Here is a 23,293-nt window from a genome sequence, read left to right as displayed (position 1 = left end):
TGAATACATATTTGACAAATAAATGAAGGATGATTTTGCGTGTCTGGCCAATATAGCATTCCTTTGTCCTGATTCCTTAGTGAAAATTATAATCTCTTTCTAATCTGAAATTCCTTCAAAGCTGTACTATAAATAAAATTTTCACTCAAAAGTTTCATATAAAAACAAGTAAGGCAGAAAAATTGAACTTTATGAAATCTGTTTCTAAAATGGTTCAATATAAAAAGATATGTTCCATAGGGATATTCTTAGGCTTCAATCTTTGGAAATGTTTCATTCCAGATTTAGGATATACATCCGCAGTGTTCGCACCTTAGGCAGGGATTGCGGCCTCAGAACCTCTCACTCTATTGCTCCTTATTGTAGAATCAACAGAGGTGGAATCACTTGTACAATTAATAGTTGCAATGGAATTATCCTTCCTATATAATAAAAGGCTAATATGCAAATCGACTGGACGGCAGAACAACTGGTCACTATGACGCGTGTTGACCACCAGGGAGCAGTGCTCAATGCAGGAGCTGCCCTCTGGTGGTCAGTGCGCTCCCACAGGAGGAGTGCCACTCAGCCAGAAGCCAGGCTCACAGCTGGCGAGCACAGCCACGATGGCAGGAGCCTCTCCCACCTCCGAGGCAGTCGGACATCTCCCGAGGGCTCCTGAACTGCAAAAGGGCACAGGCTGGGCTGAGGGACCCCTGCCCCCCAAGTGCCTGAATATCATGCACCAGGCCTCTAGTAGTCATTAGAAAGCTGCTGGTTTGTAATTTACAGTTCGGTTTGTTCTTAGTCAGTGAACACATAAAATGAATACTTTCACATGTGACTGGTTGGGTTGTTTGTTTCTAATAGATTATAGTAACACAGGAAAGCAAATCTGGATAAACTAAGAGGTATATGAGGGGCCTGCATTTGTTCAATATATTTTTTAACCAATGCAGATCTTTCAGGAAAACCGCTCTATGGTAAAAACTAATTATGAGTTGGAGATATTTCTTTCAAGAAGTCAAGGACTGTCTGAACTGAATTCCTACTCTTTCAATCTGCTTTTCTGTAGATCTTCCTGAAAACTCATTCTTTACAAAAAAAAATTAAAAATCACTCAACATAATGAGAAGAAAAATGTTCCACTGTGGGAGGTTTAGACCTGGGAAGAAGTAGAAAACAAGTTATTTTCATGACAGGTCTTTGTTTATATGTTTAAGAAACAATAAATTCTAAGAATATTTGTGGAGAAACACATTACTCTTAGCCATCAATCAAAAATCAACATGTCATCAACTTTCCCTTCTGGCCAAGATGGAATAACAAGGACTGGTTTACCCTTCCACCTTAAACAACTGGAAAACCAAACAAATTATAAGGAAAAAAAAAATGGTTTTCAGGCATTGGACAGCAAGCCATGTGAAACTTGATCCCTGGGAAAATAGAAACAGATGAGTCCTATTTACTGCCTAGAAGAATTTCCAGGCTGTGGCAAAGAGCAGGGGTGACCTGAAGAAAGATCAGCATGGTATCCCTGGGTTGAGGAGACAGACTTCAGAGTACAGGGAGGCCAAGGAAGCTAGAATCTGTGGGAAAGAATACCTAAGAGGGAGCTGCACAGAGAGAACGCAGAAGGTCCCCTCCAATCTCGCCAGTTACAGTGTGATTAGCTTAGCATGCATGAGAGGAAACTGCCCCGGGCCAGGCAAAGAACCAATAGACCAAATAATTTCCTGAACTCACACAGTGCTGGGAATATTTTGTGTTCCCACCAGCCAGAATAGGAAAATGTCCTAATGCCCAAAGCACTGGGTAGAATCTTCAGAAGGGTATCATTTTAGGACTAAGGCTAAATTAGCCCTAGACAAAAGACTGCTCTCTACCTGTCCTAATAAAGCTTAAAAGCAAGCCTCAAAAGGATTGAGCTGATTTTAAGTAACTTAATTGCATTCTAGAACAAAGTCTGGCACCACTGAAAGAATTATGACCAAGTCACTCTGGCCTGTGTTGTTAGGTGGTTAGAGCATCTGCCCACGCACCAAATGGTCTTGGGTTGATTCCCTGTCAAGGGCATGTGCCTGGGTGGCATGTTTGATCCCTGGCCCAGTCCTGGTGCCTCGGGAGGCAACCAAGGTCTCTCACATCAGTGTCTCTCTCTCTCTCTCTCTCTCTCTCTCTCTCTCTCTCTCTCTCTCCTCCCTCCCTCCCTCTCTTCCTTCCTCCCTCTCTCCTCCCTTCCACTCTCTCTAAAATTTAATGGGAAAAGTATCCTCAGGTGAGAATTAACAAACAAAAAAAAGAAAGACAGAAATATGACTAAGTCCAGCACCCAATAACATAAAATTCACAAAGTCTGGCACCCAACCAAAGAATACCAGTAATAGACGACCCACAATCAGGAGGAAAATCAAACAATAGGAACAGATTCAAAAATCATAGAGATGATGGAATTATCAGAAAAGGACATAAAAATAATTAGTATAACTATGATTTTTAAGTTCAAGAGGGAGAGGAAAACATGAACATAAGGCAGATAAAAAATTAGAGATTTTTTTAAAGACCCAAATGACACTTATAGAGATGATAAATACACTTGAGAAAGAAAGAAAAAAAAAAACATCAACATGCTCAAGGGAATTTGTTATGGGGCAACATCCACAAAAATGCTGGCCCCACATATTCACCAGTAGGGCTGTTATGTAGATTGTTGCTATCAGGGCTCTCTAATCAACAACATAACCTCTTCCTTATAACAGAATTGTTTCCCAAACTCTCTAAGAACACATTCTCAGAATTCATGAAGCTTCTTTCATCTTAAAGCATCTAATCATGTTTGCCAGCTAATAGCATCAGCTTCCCGATTCCTGGAGTTTTAGGAGCCATTCTAGAAAAGAGAAAGAGGACAAACAAATGGAATATCTGCCCATGTCCAGTGAGGTCAGCAATGGCCTTGTGTCTCCCAGAATTCTATCCAACTTCTTATCTCGCTTAGGTTCTCTGTGGAATGTGCTCCCAGTAATATTTCTTCCTTGAAACTTGCCCCATCCTTGGTTTTTTACCACCATTTCTCCCCTTCTCTCCTAACCACTCCCTCTCTACCCCCCACTTGCTGATGCCCAGGGAAGTGATTTAAGCTAAGAAAGTTTTAGCTTCAAGGCCCCTAGCAATGTGTTCCCAGAGTCAGACATTTTTATAAAATGTATTAAAATTTATAAAAGTTATATTCACAGCATTTTGAAATCCAACAAAGATTGAGTTGGTGATATATGTAATCAAGGTTTAAAGGGATATATTTATGTGGTTCACAATCACTTGCACGTGTCACGAGTTATTGCTCATCATCGGAGCAGGAACACCCACTGTGCCAGCATCGCAACACTCAAGTGCAGGGCCAGACATCACATTGGGATGTGAACACCTCCCAGCCCCAGAAGTATGTGGAGATGAAGGGAAAATAAGGTTTAAAATGTACAGAAGGAACTCCTACCATTTACAACAGCATGGATGGACCTAGAGAGCATTATGCTAAACGAAATAAGTCAGTCAGAGAAAGATAAATATCACATGATGTCACTCATTTGTGGAATATAATGAACAACATAAACTGATGAACAAAAACAGATCCAGAGACAGAGAAGCATCGATCAGACCGTCAAACCTCAGAGGGAAGGTAGGGGAGGGTGGGGGTAAGGGAGAGAGATCAACCAAAGGACTTGTATGCATGCATCCTAATATATAAAAACCCTGGGTCATAACAACCAGTAATGACCAAGGGTTGACCAACCGGAGGCTTGACCAACTGGCGCTGTGCCCCAGCACTGACTGCTAAGGGGGCTGCGAATCAGGGCCAGAGAGAGGCCTGAAGAGAGAAGTAGGGACTGATCCATTGCCTCTGAGGCAGCTTTTGATCAGCAATTGCCTCTCTCTTTCTCTCCCAGTCTGGCCAGCAGCCACACCTCCATTTCTCTCCAGACCTCCACCAGGACTGCTGACCAGCCCCGCCTTTCTGATCAGGCCCCATGGATAGGCCCAGAGATGCTGACTGGCATAGGAACTGACCAATCAGAACCAAATGTGGGTGCTGTGAAGAACCAATGGCTGCCTGGGAGGCAGAGCTTCTGACACTGACTGGCATAGGAACCGACCAATCAGAACCAAATGTGGGTGCTGTGAAGAACCAATGGCTGCCTAGGAGGCAGAGCTTCTGACGCTGACTGGCATAGAAACTGGCCAATCAGAACCAAATCTGGGTGCTGTGAGGAGCCAATGGCTGCCTAGGAGGCAGAGCTTCTGATGCTGACTGGCATAGAAACCGACCAATCAGAACTAAATTGGTCAGCAGAGGAGGGCAGTTGGGGACAAGATCAGGACTGCAGGGGAGGGCAGTTGGGGGCAACCAGGCCGGGAGGGGAGGGCAGTTAGGGGTGATCAGGCTGGCAGGCAGAGGCAGTTAGGGGTGATCGGGCAGGCAGGCAGGTGAGCGGTTAGGAAGCAGCGGTCCCAGATTGCAAGAAGGATGTCTGAAGGGGTCCCCAATTGGAGAGGGTGCAGGTTGGGCAAAGGGAACCCCCCTCTCAGTGCATGAATTTCATGCACTGGGCCTCTAGTATAAGCATAACCAATGGACACAGACACCAGGGGGGTTGAGGGTATGAGCGGGTGTGTTGGGGGGGCATGGGGGGGATAAGGACACATATGCAATACCTAATCAATAAAGAAAAAAATGTACAGAGCCAGAAGCTGTTTTGTGGTAAATGTTTCTAATTATCAATTAAGTTAAATTATAAATGGAGGATTTAGTTCTCAGCAATGCCTAATCTAGAGAGAAATTCTCTCCTGTTAAAAATCTATTCTATAAGGCACCATGCATAATTATAGCTCCCTATCCAAAAGAAAATGTATTAGAATTCCTGTCTTTGTAGGGCACAAATCCGTTAGTTACAAATAGAACTACTGTCTGTAGCAGCAGTTCAAGCATTGCAACAGAGGTTGCAGCACGGTTTGCAGCACAAGAGGTGAGGTCAGAGGGGCTGTGTTTAGGGGCCTGGCAGGTTATAGCCAGCTTGATGGAGGCAAGTCTAGAGCCAGGGATCCAGCCAGTATGACCATTAAAATCAGAGCAGTCTGTGTGATTGATGAGGCCCAGGCAGCCAGAATGGTGCATGGGGTCGGGCTGTGCAAGAGGCCAACACAGCCGCTGTGTTCAGCAGGGCCGGGATGGAGGGTTCAACCAGTATAGTTGGCACATTCAGTGGGTCAGGACCAAGAATTCAGCAGGGCTGGTATGTTCAGCAGGTCAAGGATTTGGCAAAAGCAAAAGGAATCCTTCCCCTATAATCATTTTTTTTCCTTAAAATATCAAAATTCCCATCACATTTTTTATCCACCCAGTATTGTAATATAAGCAAAAAATTTTTTATTTCATTTGAGCCATCTATTGTGTGTCTATTTGTCATATCAGTTAACCTACTCCTCTCTCTCTCTCTCTCTCTCTCTCTCACACACACACACACACACACACACACACACACACACACTTGTGTTATCTTCAGAGGAAGATACTCAGCTTGAGATGAGAGGCCCTGAAGGAGAGGCAATGTTCCTATCAGAAAAGCTGTTGTCTGTGGAAATGTGAACTAGAGAGAGGATTCTGTAGAGATGTTTGAGACAGAGCACAGATTTGGTAGAAGAAAGATATTTCTAAAAGGCACAACGGAAAAGGTTGCCAGAGAAGGAAGCTGGGTAGGTATGAACTAGGTGCAGGAAGCACCCAGCAGTGTTAGGATGAATGTTGAAGCTTCAGAGATGCCTGGATGGACTTAGATTTGGGGTGTGGGTGACAACTCTGACACATGACATCCATCTGTGACCCTATGGAACCAATAACCTGCATGGATTAGTCTCCAAGTCAAGTTACATTAGAAAAAAACAGTATCACAGCTGAAAAATTAGCTTTAAAAGAAATCCCATTGTTTAGTTACATCTCTTGAAAGAGATTAAAGGAATCTGATTCTGGCAACACCTCTCGTATATATCCCTTCCTTCTTGGTCCCCTATTTCACACCAGTTCCCCCAAAACCCTCCTCATCGACCCCCAGCACAGGTGCTCTATGTCTCTGCTTTCCCCCCCAATTTGCCCTCTCTGCCAACTCTTCGGTTCTAAATCACAAAAATCTAGGAACAAGTCTAGACTAGACTGGGGAGCACCGAGGGACAAGGGCAGGGAGGGAGCCTGGAAACATTCTCACACTCACAGTCTCAGCACCTCTGACCACACAGGTCTAAGTGGAGGCAGAGAGTGTTTTCTGAGGTCAAGCGAGGTTTATTGTTTGCTTTTGCCATCCAGTCAGCACTCTGGGGCCTGAGCTTTGCCCAACGGTCCAGGCAAAACATTGGTAAAAAAAAAAATAAATGTTTTGGATTTTAACAAAACTTAACCCCCAGTGGAAAAGCAGATGTGGTGAGGTGGCAGAAACGCCCACTCAGTGGGAAAGGAGGCACTGACAAGCCTGCGTGTGAGGGAGCAATCAGCTCTGCCAAGCACCCCGATGTTAGCCCCGCAGCAGGAGGACATGTTTTCCGACCCCAGTCAGGCACTCTTGTGGTCTTCCTGCCTCTTGTGGCGGAGGCCCATGTACATGGGCAGGAAGAGTGAGCCCTGAGTCCAAGTAGCAATTGAAATGATTCTTCTTGTTCCCCATCAAGTGCTAAGCCTGGAGACGATTGCTATTTAGGGAAAGTCTGAAAACCTCTCCCTCCCTCCCTCAAAAGCATCCTTTTCCTTCTTTCTAGTATCTGCATCTCTGTCCCAAGTGCTCCTATTCCTCCAGGTTTCTATTTTTGTTCCTAGATGGCTGTTGGAATAAATTCCATGGTGACGTGGACAAGTACCAGGTTAACTCTTACGTGGAGATGAGATTTCCCCTTCACAAAGCCCTTTTCTACATCTAACAGCTAATCCCCACAACCATTTTTGACAGGGACATTATTGTTACTGTTTTACAATTTTACAAATAAAGGACAAGGTTCAAAACCATTACACAAGGAAGGAACCAGGCTTCAGGACAGAGAATCCCAGATTTGAGTAGGGTAGCCAGCTTTTGATTTCCGGCAAATCCCTGCAGTTACAACCTGTGACCGCTCAGTTAAGCTGAGCCCCCTTTCCTGGAGAAAGAAGACATTGGTCTACCTCACAGTTTTGTTACTAGGATTACATTTTTAATGGAGACAGATGTCAGGCAATAGGCTCGGGCAAATATCAGCAATTGTCACTCATAGGTCCCAGGGTCAGTGGGGCTCAGGGTCCCCTTTCTTGCAGTCTCCTGTGACACTCAGGGGCTGGAGCAGGACTGAGTGTGCCCTGGAGCTGTGCTTCTGGTGTGGAACTCCTAACAACTCTCTCTTTTTATGGGAGAAGCATGAGTGCATCTTTACAGGGGACATGAACACCTGGCTCAGGTGCCAGACAGCATGGATGCTGGCTGGTTAGGAGTGTGGGGAAGCAAGAGCTGCCCAAACCTGGAAACCTTGCAGGACCTGGTGCTGAGGGACCCTGAAGTCAGAAAGAGCCACTGTCACTGAGGGAGGAGGGAGCTCCTGGCCTACTGATTCAGGTCACACAGCTCTGAATGATTCTCTAAAGCAACTCAAGGGGCTGATCACCCTGCTTATCTTCACAATAAGCTGTGGGGTAAAGACTTTGACCTCGTGTACACTACAAATCATTGATGCTTTATACTGACTTTCCTGTTCCACATTTAAAACTGGTCCTTGGGCCTAGCTTGGCCACTAAGCACACAATGTCAGGTAAACAGATGTTAGGAGATAAAAGTACCTCCTCACTCCCAACCTCTGTTCTCTCTTCTCTGGCATTTGGAAGCCGCATGATATCAGGCTTGTGCCACTTATTATTAACCATTTGGGCTCTTAACCCCTTTGAGAATGAGGCAAGCTATTGACTCTCAACTCTGGAACAGAACCTCCATACATATCACACTCCAAGACTGCATATAATTCTAAGGGATTCCAGGTAGACCCCAAGTTCAGAATCCTGTGAGATAGTGTACTAGATCCCTTCTTATATGAGAAAACTGAGTCTCAAAGGAGTCAACTGATTTTCTCAAGTAGTGAATTAATTAGAAGTGTAAACCAGATCCTCGGTCTCCAAATGCAATGCTTTTTCTACCACCCACAGGGAGTTATCTTAGTTCTCCACAAACACATCCATAGATTGGCTCATCTGCCATCTCACTTCTCAGGGTGCTTTAGAAAGGCGGAGTCCCCTGCAGGCATCCACACTGCACCTTTTACTTTCTGGGGGCACAGCTACATGAATTCTTGCCATTGGCTTATTTATTCTACAATTAAGTCCCTCCTCTATGTGCCTAGACTGGAGCATGGAGCTTATGCTCCAGTTATTACCTCTCCTCTGAAAGGCAGCAAATCCCTGGAGTGGTCACTTGTTTTATGGCACTCTGCATATTATAAGAAAAGTTAAAATATTTATGATAACTTTTACTATGTAAATATATGTGTATGCATACATAAACATACATACATGTATTATACATAGTCAATAAGCTTTGAGCTGATTCGTTGACTATCTTCAAAGAGATGCTATTGGTAATTAATGAGAAATTGTGATTGATTGCTTAGTTAGATAGGTTTTAAATTCTCAAAATATAAACTTGACCTCATTAGAAAAATAATTTTAAAAAGTTTTGAACAATTTGTCCTTCATGATTCTAGACTCTACCAATTTATTATTCAATATCTCTATGATATTATGGCCGCATGGTGCTCAAAAATATTGTTTCTTGGGGGCCTGCAGGGGAAAGAGCACATTTAAAAGAGGTAATAGTGCACCATGGCCCAGAGGGATCCTTTTGGAAATTAAAATGCTGTGTTAGCTCAGTACATTCAGTTTCATTTTTAATTGATCAGGAGAGACTAGGTTGCTATGGTAACCAAAAATCTCAGTGACTTTAAAACACAAAAGTTTATTTCTTGTTCAAAGAGTCCATTGCTGGGTTGCTGGTCCCAGATGCTCTCCAGGCAGCTGTCCTCCATATGTTGGCTGGGCATTCCTGGCTGCTTCAGTGTAATAGCATCTTCATCTCAACATGTGCCTCCATGACTGCCAAAGGGAAAGGCAGAGCACAGGGAACACCCGGTTCTTAAAGTTTCCATCCAGATGTCCCTCTCCTCATGTTTCATTGGCAACGGCAGGTCACATGGCCACACCTAGAGACAGAGACAGAGAACTGTCCCTCCCACATGGCCAGAGGGAACAGGTAAGAACCGGCTGCCAGTGCGAAGAAGCAGTGCCTACCATGTACAGCTTCAAACTTATGAACAACATGATTCCACAAGGAGTTGTCAATGTGGAAAGTTTAACTGAAACACGTTTTCGTTGTTTTGTCAAAGTAGGGAAGATGATATGTCCTTTTTTCTAATTGTAGCCTTTAATAGGGTTATGTTAGGTATCTGGCCATGAGGAATGTAATATTTTAGCTATTTCTAATGTTTTCATTAAATTAAATCTAGATTAGAGAAGCTACCACCTTGGATTCATTCTGAAATAAAACACAAAAATTCACGCAGCATATGTATACCCAATGTCACAATGTTGTAGTCACAGTTGACTGTCAATATCTGTCGGATTTTCAGGTTTAATTCCACTCCCACTAGCCAGTGATTGGGTTAACCTTTGGGGGCTGTTATTCTAGTAAACTGGAGACACTATGCCTATCTCATAAGGTTGGCATGGTAAGTCAATTAAATAATGAAGATGAAAATGCTGTTAAATCTTTAAATCAAAATGAAAAGTATTATATTATTTAAAATATGCATAATTTTAAATGTTCGACTTCAATTTAAAAAAATGTACTATAAATTTAAATTCCAGTTAACATATTAGTCAAAATATCTGATGTAGCTCTTATAATATCCAGAGATGGAAAAGAGCTTTGGTGGAGTTTGTGATAATGTTTCATTATTGCTTATTTTTTTTTATTTTATTATCAACTGGGTATAACCACTCAAGTTGTCAAACAATCCAAAGGAGTATCATTTATGCAATTCCTTCTATGAGCTCACTCTCATTTTTGGCTCTCAGGAAAAAGCATGAGGTGGTCCAAAGTGAAAAATTACTCAAATTAAACCCATCTGCTGATACTAACATAATAGAGCTAACTTGGATGCAAAAGGGGAAAACAATCAGGGTTTTACATAATACATCTTGTTCTAGAAATAAGAAGGGCTTATGTTCATGTTAACAAAACTACTTGGCTTTGCATTTAATGTCCACATCATGTGAAGTGTCTAGTTACATAAAATATCACTTTAAAACTAATTATTTGCCTAATGTCACTATTTTTTATACCAGATTCTTTTTATACCAAAAGAAGGTGAAGAAAGACAGGAGAAGGGAAAGGTGCTGAAGGAAAAAGAACAAATAAAAGAAATTTGAGATATGTGAGTGATCAGTCTGATCCTGTTTGAAGTGTATATATTTGTAATATTGTCATCAGAAATACATAGAAATTTCTTTCCTGGGCAATAAAATTGAAAACATTTTTCCTCTTGGTAAAGAACATGCAACAAGCCAAAAAAAAAGGCCCAGATTAACAGATAACCTTATAACTCTTTGGATAACTTATTATTAGTATTATTTAAGCTAACAAAGTCATTTTTTCCATAAAATACCCTCTTCACCTTTCCCCATTTTCCCCTCTCACTGGACAGGACAATGTTCCAAAATAAATTTTCCTTTCTGGCACAGCCTTGCTGGTCTCCCTGCTTCTTACTAAGTGTGTGCTTCATTCAGCCTTGCGATTTAAAAAAATAAAATCCATTCTGTATCAATCCAAGAAACCAAATCTCTACGGCAGCATTACATTACTATTTAAGTTTCATCAGGAAACACCATCTTAAAAGCTGATTATCACTCAAGAAGAATAAACACTAAAATTTAAATACCAACCCATAATCCAGACTGAACTTCGAATCCTGGAAAAGCAATGGAACATTTCCTACATATGTTTTTAATTTTGGTTACCAGAATACAATAACATCTTACTAATGAGGCACTTTTTCTCTGTAACCTATATGTGGAAACTCCGCTTTGTGAAATACATTGACTCATCAGCTCTGTTTCCCTCTAGTATTTTTTGTAAAAGAAACACTACACGTATGCACATACATGTTGAGTAGCCAAAAATGTGTTCTGGCCCTGCCAGATATCAGTATGTTTCAAATTAACAGAGTTGACAAAAGACAGTGAACATATGCAGCACAGCATCTTACCTATAATCTAACAATTACATTAGTACAATTTCTCCTGTGGACACACAGTTTGAAGCCAATCTGTAGATCCAGAAATTCAGCAGTTATCAAGCATGTTCACCACAGACCGCTTTTTCTGGCAAATAAAGCCATGAAAAATAAACCATAAAACAACAATTTGGAATTTGAACCTGAGTTAAAACTGCCCAGGCCAGTGTGGTAATCCAGCCTCATATTTGGAGATACAATCCCTAGGAGATGTATAACAGTCCTGGCAAATGCAGCCCTCTAACTGTCAGATGCCACAAATCATCGGTGGTAAATGTATTAAAACCTGATCACGAGAGAACACTTACTCGTCACACCGCTTTGAAGTTAATGGAAGTTGGAGTGATTTGGTTACTGTCCCATTTGTTTTTCTGTTTTAAATCTCTTTAGACTGACTCTTCTTTTGTTGAGGAATGGGGTGAGCCTCACTTGAGCATAATAAATATAGTTGGAGGTTGACTGGGAAAGTTCCCTTCCCCCCAAACTAAACTCCCCTCTGACATTTTGCTGATTCATCAAATCCCACTATGCTAGTATCCCCTTATCTTAATTTTTTATTAATTATTATTATTTAATTTCTTTATTAAGTTATTACATATGTGTCCTTATCCCCCCATTACCTCCATCCCCCCTATTCATGGGCTACATTCCATGACCCCCAGGGATGCCTGAAACCCAGATAGCACTGACCCCTACACAGACTGTACTATGTTTTCTCCTATGCATACATATATTTTACAGCTTCTCTTTGGTACATCTGAATCACCAGCATCACTACTCTTGTGCTTTGGGGCCATTATTAAGTAAATAAGAGTTACATGAACACAAACACTGTGATACCTCATCCATCTGATAACTGAGATAGCTACTCAGTGACTAGGGAGGAGAGGATGTGCAGTGTGGATACATCAGTGACTACAGAGGATGTGCAGTGTGGATACAGCAGTGACTAAGGAGGATGTGCAGTGTGGATACATCAGTGACTACAGAGGATGTGCAGTGTGGATACATCAGTGACTACAGAGGATGTGCAGTGTGGATACATCAGTGACTAGGGGGGATGTGCAGTGTGGATACATCAGTGACTAGGGAAGATGTGTAGTGTGGATACATCAGTGACTAGGGAGGATGTGCAGTGTGGATACATCAGTGACTAGGGAGGATGTGCAGTGTGGATACATCAGTGACTAGGGAGGATGTGCAGTGTGGATACATCAGTGACTAGGGAGGATGTGCAGTGTGGATACATCAGTGACTAGGGAGGATGTGCAGGGTGGATACATCAGTGACTAGGGAGGATGTGCAGTGTGGATACATCAGTGACTACAGAGGATGTGCAGTGTGGATACATCAGTGACTAGGGAGGGTGTGCAGTGTGGATACATCAGTGACTAGGGAGGGTGTGCAGGGTGGATACATCAGTGACTACAGAGGATGTGCAGTGTGGATACATCAGTGACTAGGGAGGATGTGCAGTGTGGATACATCAGTAACTAGGGAGGGTGTGCAGTGTGGATACATCAGTGACTAGGGAGGATGTGCAGTGTGGATACATCAGTGACTAGGGAGGATGTGCAGTGTGGATACATCAGTGACTAGGGAGGATGTGCAGTGTGGATACATCAGTGACTAGGGAGGATGTGCAGTGTGGATACATCAGTGACTAGGGAGGATGTGCAGTGTGGATACATCAGTGACTAGGGAGGATGTGCAGTGTGGATACATCAGTGACTAGGGAGGATGTGCAGGTGGATACATCAGTGACTAGGGAGGATGTGCAGTGTGGATACATCAGTGACTACAGAGGATGTGCAGTGTGGATACATCAGTGACTAGGGAGGGTGTGCAGTGTGGATACATCAGTGACTAGGGAGGGTGTGCAGGGTGGATACATCAGTGACTAGGGAGGATGTGCAGTGTGGATACATCAGTGACTAGGGAGGATGTGCAGTGTGGATACATCAGTGACTAGGGAGGATGTGCAGTGTGGATACATCAGTAACTAGGGAGGGTGTGCAGTGTGGATACATCAGTGACTAGGGAGGATGTGCAGTGTGGATACATCAGTGACTAGGGAGGGTGTGCAGTGTGGATACATCAGTGACTAGGGAGGATGTGCAGTGTGGATACATCAGTGACTAGGGAGGATGTGCAGTGTGGATACATCAGTGACTAGGGAGGGTGTGCAGTGTGGATACATCAGTGACTAGGGAGGATGTGCAGTGTGGATACATCAGTGACTAGGGAGGATGTGCAGTGTGGATACATCAGTGACTAGGGAGGATGTGCAGTGTGGATACATCAGTGACTAGGGAGGATGTGCAGTGTGGATACATCAGTGACTAGGGAGGATGTGCAGTGTGGATACATCAGTGACTACAGAGGATGTGCAGTGTGGATACATCAGTGACTAGGGAGGGTGTGCAGTGTGGATACATCAGTGACTAGGGAGGATGTGCAGTGTGGATACATCAGTGACTAGGGAGGATGTGCAGTGTGGATACATCAGTGACTAGGGAGGATGTGCAGTGTGGATACATCAGTGACTAGGGAGGATGTGCAGTGTGGATACATCAGTGACTAGGGAGGATGTGCAGTGTGGATACATCAGTGACTAGGGAGGATGTGCAGTGTGGATACATCAGTAACTAGGGAGGGTGTGCAGTGTGGATACATCAGTGACTAGGGAGGATGTGCAGTGTGGATACATCAGTGACTAGGGAGGATGTGCAGTGTGGATACATCAGTGACTAGGGAGGGTGTGCAGTGTGGATACATCAGTGACTAGGGAGGATGTGCAGTGTGGATACAGCAGTGACTAAGGATGATGTGCAGGGTGGATACATCAGTGATTAGGGAGGATGTGCAGTGTGGATACATCAGTGACTAAGGAGGATGTGCAGTGTGGATACATCAGTGACTAGGGAGGATGTGCAGTGTGGATACAGCAGTGACTAAGGATGATGTGCAGGGTGGATACATCAGTGATTAGGGAGGATGTGCAGTGTGGATACATCAGTGACTAAGGAGGATGTGCAGTGTGGATACATCAGTGACTAGGGAGGATGTGCAGTGTGGATACAGCAGTGACTAAGGATGATGTGCAGTGTGGATACATCAGTGACTAGGGAGGATGTGCAGTGTGGATACATCAGTGACTAGGGAGGGTGTGCAGTGTGGATACATCAGTGACTAGGGAGGATGTGCAGTGTGGATACATCAGTGACTAGGGAGGATGTGCAGTGTGGATACATCAGTAACTAGGGAGGGTGTGCAGTGTGGATACATCAGTGACTAGGGAGGATGTGCAGTGTGGATACATCAGTGACTAGGGAGGATGTGCAGTGTGGATACATCAGTGACTAGGGAGGATGTGCAGTGTGGATACATCAGTGACTAGGGAGGATGTGCAGTGTGGATACATCAGTGACTAGGGAGGATGTGCAGTGTGGATACATCAGTGACTACAGAGGATGTGCAGTGTGGATACATCAGTGACTAGGGAGGGTGTGCAGTGTGGATACATCAGTGACTAGGGAGGGTGTGCAGTGTGGATACATCAGTGACTAGGGAGGATGTGCAGTGTGGATACATCAGTGACTAGGGAGGATGTGCAGTGTGGATACATCAGTGACTAGGGAGGATGTGCAGTGTGGATACATCAGTGACTAGGGAGGATGTGCAGTGTGGATACATCAGTGACTAGGGAGGATGTGCAGTGTGGATACATCAGTGACTAGGGAGGGTGTGCAGTGTGGATACATCAGTGACTAGGGAGGGTGTGCAGTGTGGATACATCAGTGACTAGGGAGGATGTGCAGTGTGGATACATCAGTGACTAGGGAGGGTGTGCAGTGTGGATACATCAGTGACTAGGGAGGATGTGCAGTGTGGATACAGCAGTGACTAAGGATGATGTGCAGGGTGGATACATCAGTGATTAGGGAGGATGTGCAGTGTGGATACATCAGTGACTAAGGAGGATGTGCAGTGTGGATACATCAGTGACTAGGGAGGATGTGCAGTGTGGATACAGCAGTGACTAAGGATGATGTGCAGGGTGGATACATCAGTGATTAGGGAGGATGTGCAGTGTGGATACATCAGTGACTAAGGAGGATGTGCAGTGTGGATACATCAGTGACTAGGGAGGATGTGCAGTGTGGATACATCAGTGACTAGGGAGGATGTGCAGTGTGGATACATCAGTGACTACAGAGGATGTGCAGTGTGGATACATCAGTGACTAGGGAGGATGTGCAGTGTGGATACATCAGTGACTAGGGAGGATGTGCAGTGTGGATACATCAGTGACTAGGGAGGATGTGCAGTGTGGATACATCAGTGACTAGGGAGGATGTGCAGTGTGGATACATCAGTGACTACAGAGGATGTGCAGTGTGGATACATCAGTGACTAGGGAGGGTGTGCAGTGCGGATACATCAGTGACTAGGGAGGGTGTGCAGTCTGGATACATCAGTGACTAGGGAGGATGTGCAGTGCGGATACATCAGTGACTAGGGAGGGTGTGCAGTCTGGATACATCAGTGACTAGGGAGGATGTGCAGTGTGGATACATCAGTGACTAGGGAGGATGTGCAGTGTGGATACATCAGTGACTACAGAGGATGTGCAGTGTGGATACATCAGTGACTAGGGAGGATGTGCAGTGTGGATACATCGGACAAAGGCATCATTCACATTCTGGGTGGGACAGAGCTGGACAGAATGAGATTTAATCACATGACTCAGAACAGCGTGCAATTTAAAACCTAACTTGTTTATTTCTGGAGTTTTCCATTTAATATTTTTGGACCATGGTTGATCGTGGGTAATGAGACTGCAGATAAAGAAGGACTACTGTCATAGTCGCTGGTCCATGTTAAATGAAGCTTTCTCTCTCAGGATCCGTTAAAATGTCAATTACTAAAAGAAAGGTATCGCACTGTGCTCTGACAAGTTTTGCATTGATTTGTGAGAAAGCTTTTTCTTTCCAGCAGGGGTTAGCAAACTATGGGCCAGTGTTGTTGGAACACAGTGGCATTCATTCCTTAACTACTGCTTATGGCTGCTTTTGTGCTGCAATGGCCAAGTTGAGCAGTTGAAACAGAGACAGTATGGTCAATAAAGCCTAAAATATTTACCATCTGGCTCTTTACAGAAAAAGTTGGCCAATTCCTGATATAGAGCAATGAGCCTCTTGGTACCTAGAAGTGAGAAGAAAAAAAAAGAGAGAGAAGAAATGAGGGACATAAAGGAACCATGCTTTACATTGGGGAAGCATTGCATTTAAGGAAGGATCTTTGCATAACTTATTCTCACAATATCATCTGCAGGCAAAAGTGCTTTGGCACACAAAAGTGCTCAAGAAAAATCTATTGGGCCCTGGCCAGGGTGCCTCAGTGTCGGCATGTGCACCAAAGGGTCGCAGGTTCTATTCCCTGTCAGGGCACGTACCTGGGTCCCAGTGGAGATGCATGCAGGACCCCATCGATGTCTCTCTCTCTCTCTCTCTCTCTCTCTCTCTCTCTCTCTCTCTCTCTCTCCCTCTTTCTCTCTCTCTCTTTGTCTACCCCTCCCTTCCACTCTCTTTAAAAAAAAATCTGTGGAAAAAATAACAACAAAAAAAGAAAGAAAAATCTATTGGCTAAATACATTCATTCATTTATTCATTCATTCTAAAGGATTAATTTATACAAGACAATGGTATAGGATATTTGGAAAGAGCACTGAGCCAGAAAACGTAACAACACTCTACTCTTAGAACATTTATTTTAGTGTGGGATACAAAAAATAAATATACAATTATACAAGTGATTAAATAATAACAAGTAAAGAAACAGTGGAGGTGCAATTCTACCAAGCAGTCACAGAAGGATTCCCTGATCCTGAGACATTTACCAGAGGCCTGGAAGAAGTGAGGGGAAGCTGGGGCCTGGCTATTTGAGGGAACTGCAAAGACCCTGACGTGCTAAGGAGCTTGGCTGCTCCCAAGAACACTGTGACTGGAGCTCAATGAAGGGAAGGGTCATGGCAGGCCAGAATTCAGAGGTCAAAGACAGAAGCACTTTGGGCTCTCAAGGCCACATCAGGAACTTTGAATTTTACTCTGAACTGTGTGAAGTTTTAAGGAAAGGAGACACAATCTAACTTGTGCTTATAATGGAACATGGACTGTAGGGAGAACAAGGTAAATATATTCACAGAGTAAACCAAGTGCTATGAAAACAAACTGACCACACACACACACACACACACACACACACACACACACACAAAACCTTCTTCCACACACTAAATTCTTTTGCATTTGTGAAAACATCTTAATAAACTTTTTTGGTTATTAAAGGTAAGTCCCACCACTCTCACCTTGGGCAGAACCTAGAAGGGAGATATTTAAACAGAGAAGAGTTCATTTAATTAGCATATTATAAAGAATAAATTGACAGAAGTATTTAATATTCCGGTGCAAGACGAGTCAGACACAGATTTGGGCTACGCTGCTGTGGGATAAAGGAGGACATTCTGGGGGAGCCCCAGGCCTGAGCCACTGGCGAGGCCATGAGAAGATACCAGAGGGTGTGGTGGCCAGAGAATTTGAACATAATGATGTCCAATATTCCACTTCAAGCAGTTTACTCCTCTGTGTTTAAATGTAAACACAACACGCTCTCTCCTCTCTCCATTACCTCCAAATAGTCATGAAATATATCTGCTACACAGGACTGTTTGTTGTCCGTGTGGTTTTTGAAATTTTTTTAAAAGGAGAGCAGTCCTCACTACCTGTATGAGAAGAAACCTAAGCTCTCCCATTTCTTCAACAAAACAAAACAAAAAAGAAAATTAATTAACTAAAAATATTTAGGAAACTAAGATATTTTATGTAAAAGTGTTTTAAGGATCATTCCACAGCACTGGAGGATTTGTGGTCCATTATCTAAGCAGCTAAATCTTTGATTATAAATGTAAATTCAAATTAAGGAAATTGGGTGCTAATAAGATAGGATAACTTGCCAAAGGCATACAGCTGATTGCCTGGTAAAGCTGAGGCCCCAGCCCAGTCTTCTAACTCTAGGTCAAGTCCACTCCACCACAGCTGCCTCACCAATACAACTTTTCCTCAGTCCAGCTGTGCTGATGGTGTATTGAGCCAGATGTCCCCAAAGACTCAGGTCAGTTCCTGAGAGAAATTACTCATATTAGAGAGCAGGCTAGTAGTTATTGCTAACAACTCTAAGATGCTAGTTTAAAGAGCCAGTGTGCTTCCTTGAAGGGCATTCTCTAAGTTAAATAAATGCTTTGGATCTGAGTCTACCTTTTAGCAGAAGCATGGAGCCTTTTGATTCACTGATCTAGAAGTGATGTAGGAAATGAAAACTTCAACCAATCAAAATGGGAAGCTCAAAGGGACCCATGTGATGTCAGAGCTGCACAGGACTGTCCTGCTTGCCCCCAACATAGCAGCATGCTCCCCCACCCCCCGCCACTAAGAAAAGACTCCAAGTATACCTACCACCTGGAGCAGAGGCCTGAGGAATAAAAACACGCTCAGAGAGGTCGCATAATTAGGTGCGTTCACTAAGACAGGACTTAACCAACTGTGGTGTACAAGAAGAATTAATAAAATTCTGTACATTTTTAACTTCTTATGGAATCATCCATTACTAACATTTTGGATACAAGCATGAAACTGACCACATTTAAACTGACTTAATTTTAGGATGTGTATAAATTACCCTCACTAATCCCATTACCAGAAAAATGAAGATCATGATGCTTACTTTATATGATGGGCACCTGCCTCCTACATTTTCCTGGAGAGCAGTTCAGGTTTAATCATCCAGAGCCTCCGCTTCCTCAGCCATCCTGATCTAAGCATTTCCAGGAGTACTTCTTGCATTCAGCTTTGACCTTGGTAAAGTTGGTTGTTTAAATAAAGATTGTGAGGGTGTGAGCTGATACAGAGTAAGTAAATTATGGCTTTTATTTCTCAGCTCGGGTGTTTATTGAGGTTTTCCTGGCTGTAGCTGAGGTTATGATATTTACAGTGTTTTAGTGTGGGGGCAGAAGCACATTATAGTGCTGAAAAGTATTTATGCAGCTCACAAAAACGTGGGGCCATGTTGTGCTCCTTGGGTCCCTGTGTTCTTAGAAAGAGAAGTTACTCATGAAAGTATATGGCACCCGCAGGCTGCTAGTTGGCTGTTTCCAGCAGACCCTCTACGGCACTCCGCAAGATATGCAGGTGGCCCTCGCCACTGTCTCAAGCATAGGGTCAGCTCTGCTTACATCAAATAATTATTATTAATTATTATTAATATTGGGTTCACTTATGGAGTGCCATTTCTGTGCCAGACACGGTATATACATCGTAAATACATTATCTCTAACTCTGAAAATGAGCGTGTAAATAAGCATCATGATCTTCACTTTATTGAGATCCACATGTTCAAGCTGAAGGGCCTGGGTTCTGATCTAACCTTCACCACTTACTAACCATGTAAAGATGTACAAGTCAACTACCTTCTCCAAGCCTCAGCACCCATAACTGTAAATGGGGAATAACAACTGAATTACCTGCTCTACTGGAATACTGAAAAGATGCACATGAAGGTGCTTTATAAACTATGAAGTGCATGTGTAAGCTATTATTTTTATTTACTAGAGGCCCGGTGCATAACATTTGTGCACTGGGGCCATCCCTCAGCCCGGCCTGCCCTCTCTCGCAGTCCGGGGACCCCTCGGGGGATGTCCGCTGCGCTCATCAGCAGTGAGTCTGGCTCAGGGCTTCTGGCTGAGAGCACTCCCCCTGTGTTAGCACACTGACCACCAAGGAGCAGCTCCTGCATTGAGCATCTGGCCCCTGGTGGTCAGTGCATGTAATAGCAACCAGTTGTTTCACCATTCGGTTGATTTGCATATTAGGGTTTTATTATATAGGACTAAAGGCCCAGTGCACGAAATTCATACACGGGGGCAGGGGGAGTCCCCTCAGTCCAACCTAGACCCTCTCCAATCCGTACCCCTTGGGGGATGTCCAAAACCGGCAGTTGGACATCCCTCTCACAATCTGGAACTGCTGGCTTCTAACTGCTCACCTGCCTTCCTGCCTGATTGCTCCTAACTGTGCCCCCTGCCAGCAAGATCACCCCTAACCGCTTCTGCATTCCAGCCTGGTCACCCCTAACTGTCCCCCTCTGCTGACCTGGTCACTCCCAACTGCCCCCCGCCAGCCTGGTCACCCCCAACTGCCCCCCCCCGCCAGCCTGGTCACCCCCAACTGCCCCCCTCTGCTGGCTTGGTCAACCCTAACTGCCCCCCCCCCACTGGCCTTGTCACCCATAACTGCCCCCCCCACTGGCCTGCTCACCCCATGCAGCCTGCTGGTCAGTTGTTTGGTCATCCCTTGCTAACCCCCCTGCCAGCCTGGTCATCCCTCGCAGCCTGCTGCTCAGTCGTTTGATCGCCCCTCGCTAACCCCTCTGCCGGCCTTGTCGCCCTATGCAGCCTGCTGTTTGGTTGTTATTGTGAGGGCGTCATGACCAATTTGCATATTATCCTTTTATTAGTATAGATGGTTTCTGTTTCATACTCAGTAAAGCAGATAAGCTTTTAGTTTATTAGTGCCCTGTAAGCTAACAATTAGCTATTGGGGGTATTTCCTGGTGTGTTTTTTTGTTCAATTCATTAATTCCAAAATTACCTTGATTTTGCTTTATATACTTTCCTAAGATAAGGAGTAAATTAGACAGTTGGGACTCTCTTAGGCCACTCAGAAACCCTGCATTTAATGGCTTTGTTTGCACTGCACTCATGATCTCATTAGACACAAGCTTTGCTGTAGGCAGGATAAACAGGGCTCCCCATGTAAAACCTGAGAGCTAGTAATTGGTCTTTGGCAGCCCCTCCTTTCCATTTAACTCTCCTTCTTTTAATATTATTCTATATCTCCCCGTGCTCAGGGTCCTCATACCCGGAGACCCCACCAACAACCCATTCCAGCCTGGCATCCTGGTGTCCTGAGGGAAGACCCCTAGTTTGGGCCTTTCTAGTTCCTCTTCCTCCTTTCTCCCATAAAACTGTTTCTGTTCCAAGTTGTATCATCCTTTGTAAGACCTGCCTTTGGTGATATGAAAGAGAGTGATAATCCTCAGGTGAGGGATTTGCATTTAGGTCTTGTTAGATAATACTCAAATCCAAAAGAAGAGACTATTATGATGGGAAATTTGCAAGACCAGCACAGAGGTACTTGAGGTATCCACACACACCCTCACTTGTCCACTCATCAAATATATATCCAGCATGCTCAGTGGATTAGGAATAGTCAGGGAGGGAGCAACGGGTTACAGAAATAATGAAAATGAAGACACTGCAGACCAAGATATTTCTAACACACCTGAGAGAAGCCCAAGCGCCCAGGTTTGCAGTATATTTGAGGGGCTGGTGCACCTGGACCAAGGAAAAGGCTGCTCTCAGATAATTCCAGCCTCTCTAACAGGGTCAGTCCCATTGCATCATTGCTACTCAGCAACAGAGTCCCAGCTGTAGTGTAGCATTTCAAGTTGCAATGTAAAATTAATTGGAAAATGCAGAAGATATAATCCTTGCCCTCAATGATCTCCCTATCAATGGGAAGGACAAACAAGAAAGCAATTCATTATAACACAAAGAGATATGAGCTCATTATTGGTCTAATCAAATACCCCTAACACCAGATAAGTGCCAGAAACTAGAAGAATGTTATCCCCTGTAAGTAGCACTAATAGCCCATAAAATAGTGTTGGGAGTTAACTTGAGCACATCAGGAGGGAAATTCTCAGCATACTTTCAAGTTGAAAACTAACCATCAAAATTGTAATCCTGAGTACAAATGTGAAAATTAGAATAACAGCTCAGCTGGATTTTCTTACTGCACTGAATTGCTCAGCAGTAGTTCAGTTTAGGAAATCAGCTTCTTTCCAAAGAGCCTATTTTATAATTCCTTAATTGTGATCTTTTTAGGCAAGACAAATAGAACAACAACATATTTATTGCTTTTGTCTTAATTAAATTGTTTTCTGCTGAGCTTTAAGATTTACTAAGGTACAGTAACTACCTAACCACAAGGCTATAGATGGGCCATTGGCATTAAGTAATAAAGTGAGACCAAACTCGGGAGGTGGTGGGGAGCGCTCAGTAACTGCCAATGCAGTCATCAGCCATCTAGACTTTTTCCTTTCAGTTAATCCAAGAGAGTTAATGCTTGACTCAGAGCAAGACTCCCTCTCTTGATCACACCAATAATATTAAAGTGTTTTATCAAGAAACTGAAAGTTAGGGGACTCCAACATGCTAGCCCCATTTACTAGTAAGTTCTGGCCTAGGACAATACTTGGCTTGGCAAAGGGTTGAGACCTCCACCACCTCCCTTCCTTGGGCTATTCACCCAATTCTCCTTGACATTTCAACTTGACAATGTCTAAGAGAAGCCCATTCAATAACAACGATCAATGTGGTAAATAATATTTCAGAAAACTATATTTCTTTAATCTTCTTCTTCTAACCCTGGCATCTGATAACAGAAGAAATATTCATTTTAACAAGTTTGTTTTAGAATCTGGATTACATTTAAAATTCAAATAGAAGCCAACCTTCTGGGAAAAAAGAATTGATTCAAATCCTATCAACACAGAAAAAGACAAAACTTTGTTTGAGAAAGAATGTTTTTTAATCAAGTAGTAAATAGCTTAAAATATGTTCCGACTGTATAAGTAAAGAATCCACAAATAAAATTAAAAAATAAAGATGGCAGGTATTCTTGATAATGCCCTCTCCTCACAAAATGTCTCATTCAAAACACACAATGAAAAGAGTAAAAGAGGGCAAGACATGTAATCACCTACTTCTTCACTCCAAATGAAGAGAATACACTGATTATTGATATTTAGGGTATTTTCTTAGACAAACTACCTCAGCTTGCACATCCATAAGATGATA

The sequence above is a fragment of the Eptesicus fuscus genome, chromosome 9, assembly GCF_027574615.1.
Source record: "Eptesicus fuscus isolate TK198812 chromosome 9, DD_ASM_mEF_20220401, whole genome shotgun sequence".
Taxonomy (NCBI): Eukaryota; Metazoa; Chordata; class Mammalia; order Chiroptera; family Vespertilionidae; genus Eptesicus; species Eptesicus fuscus.
Note: the sequence above shows the minus strand (reverse complement) of the source record.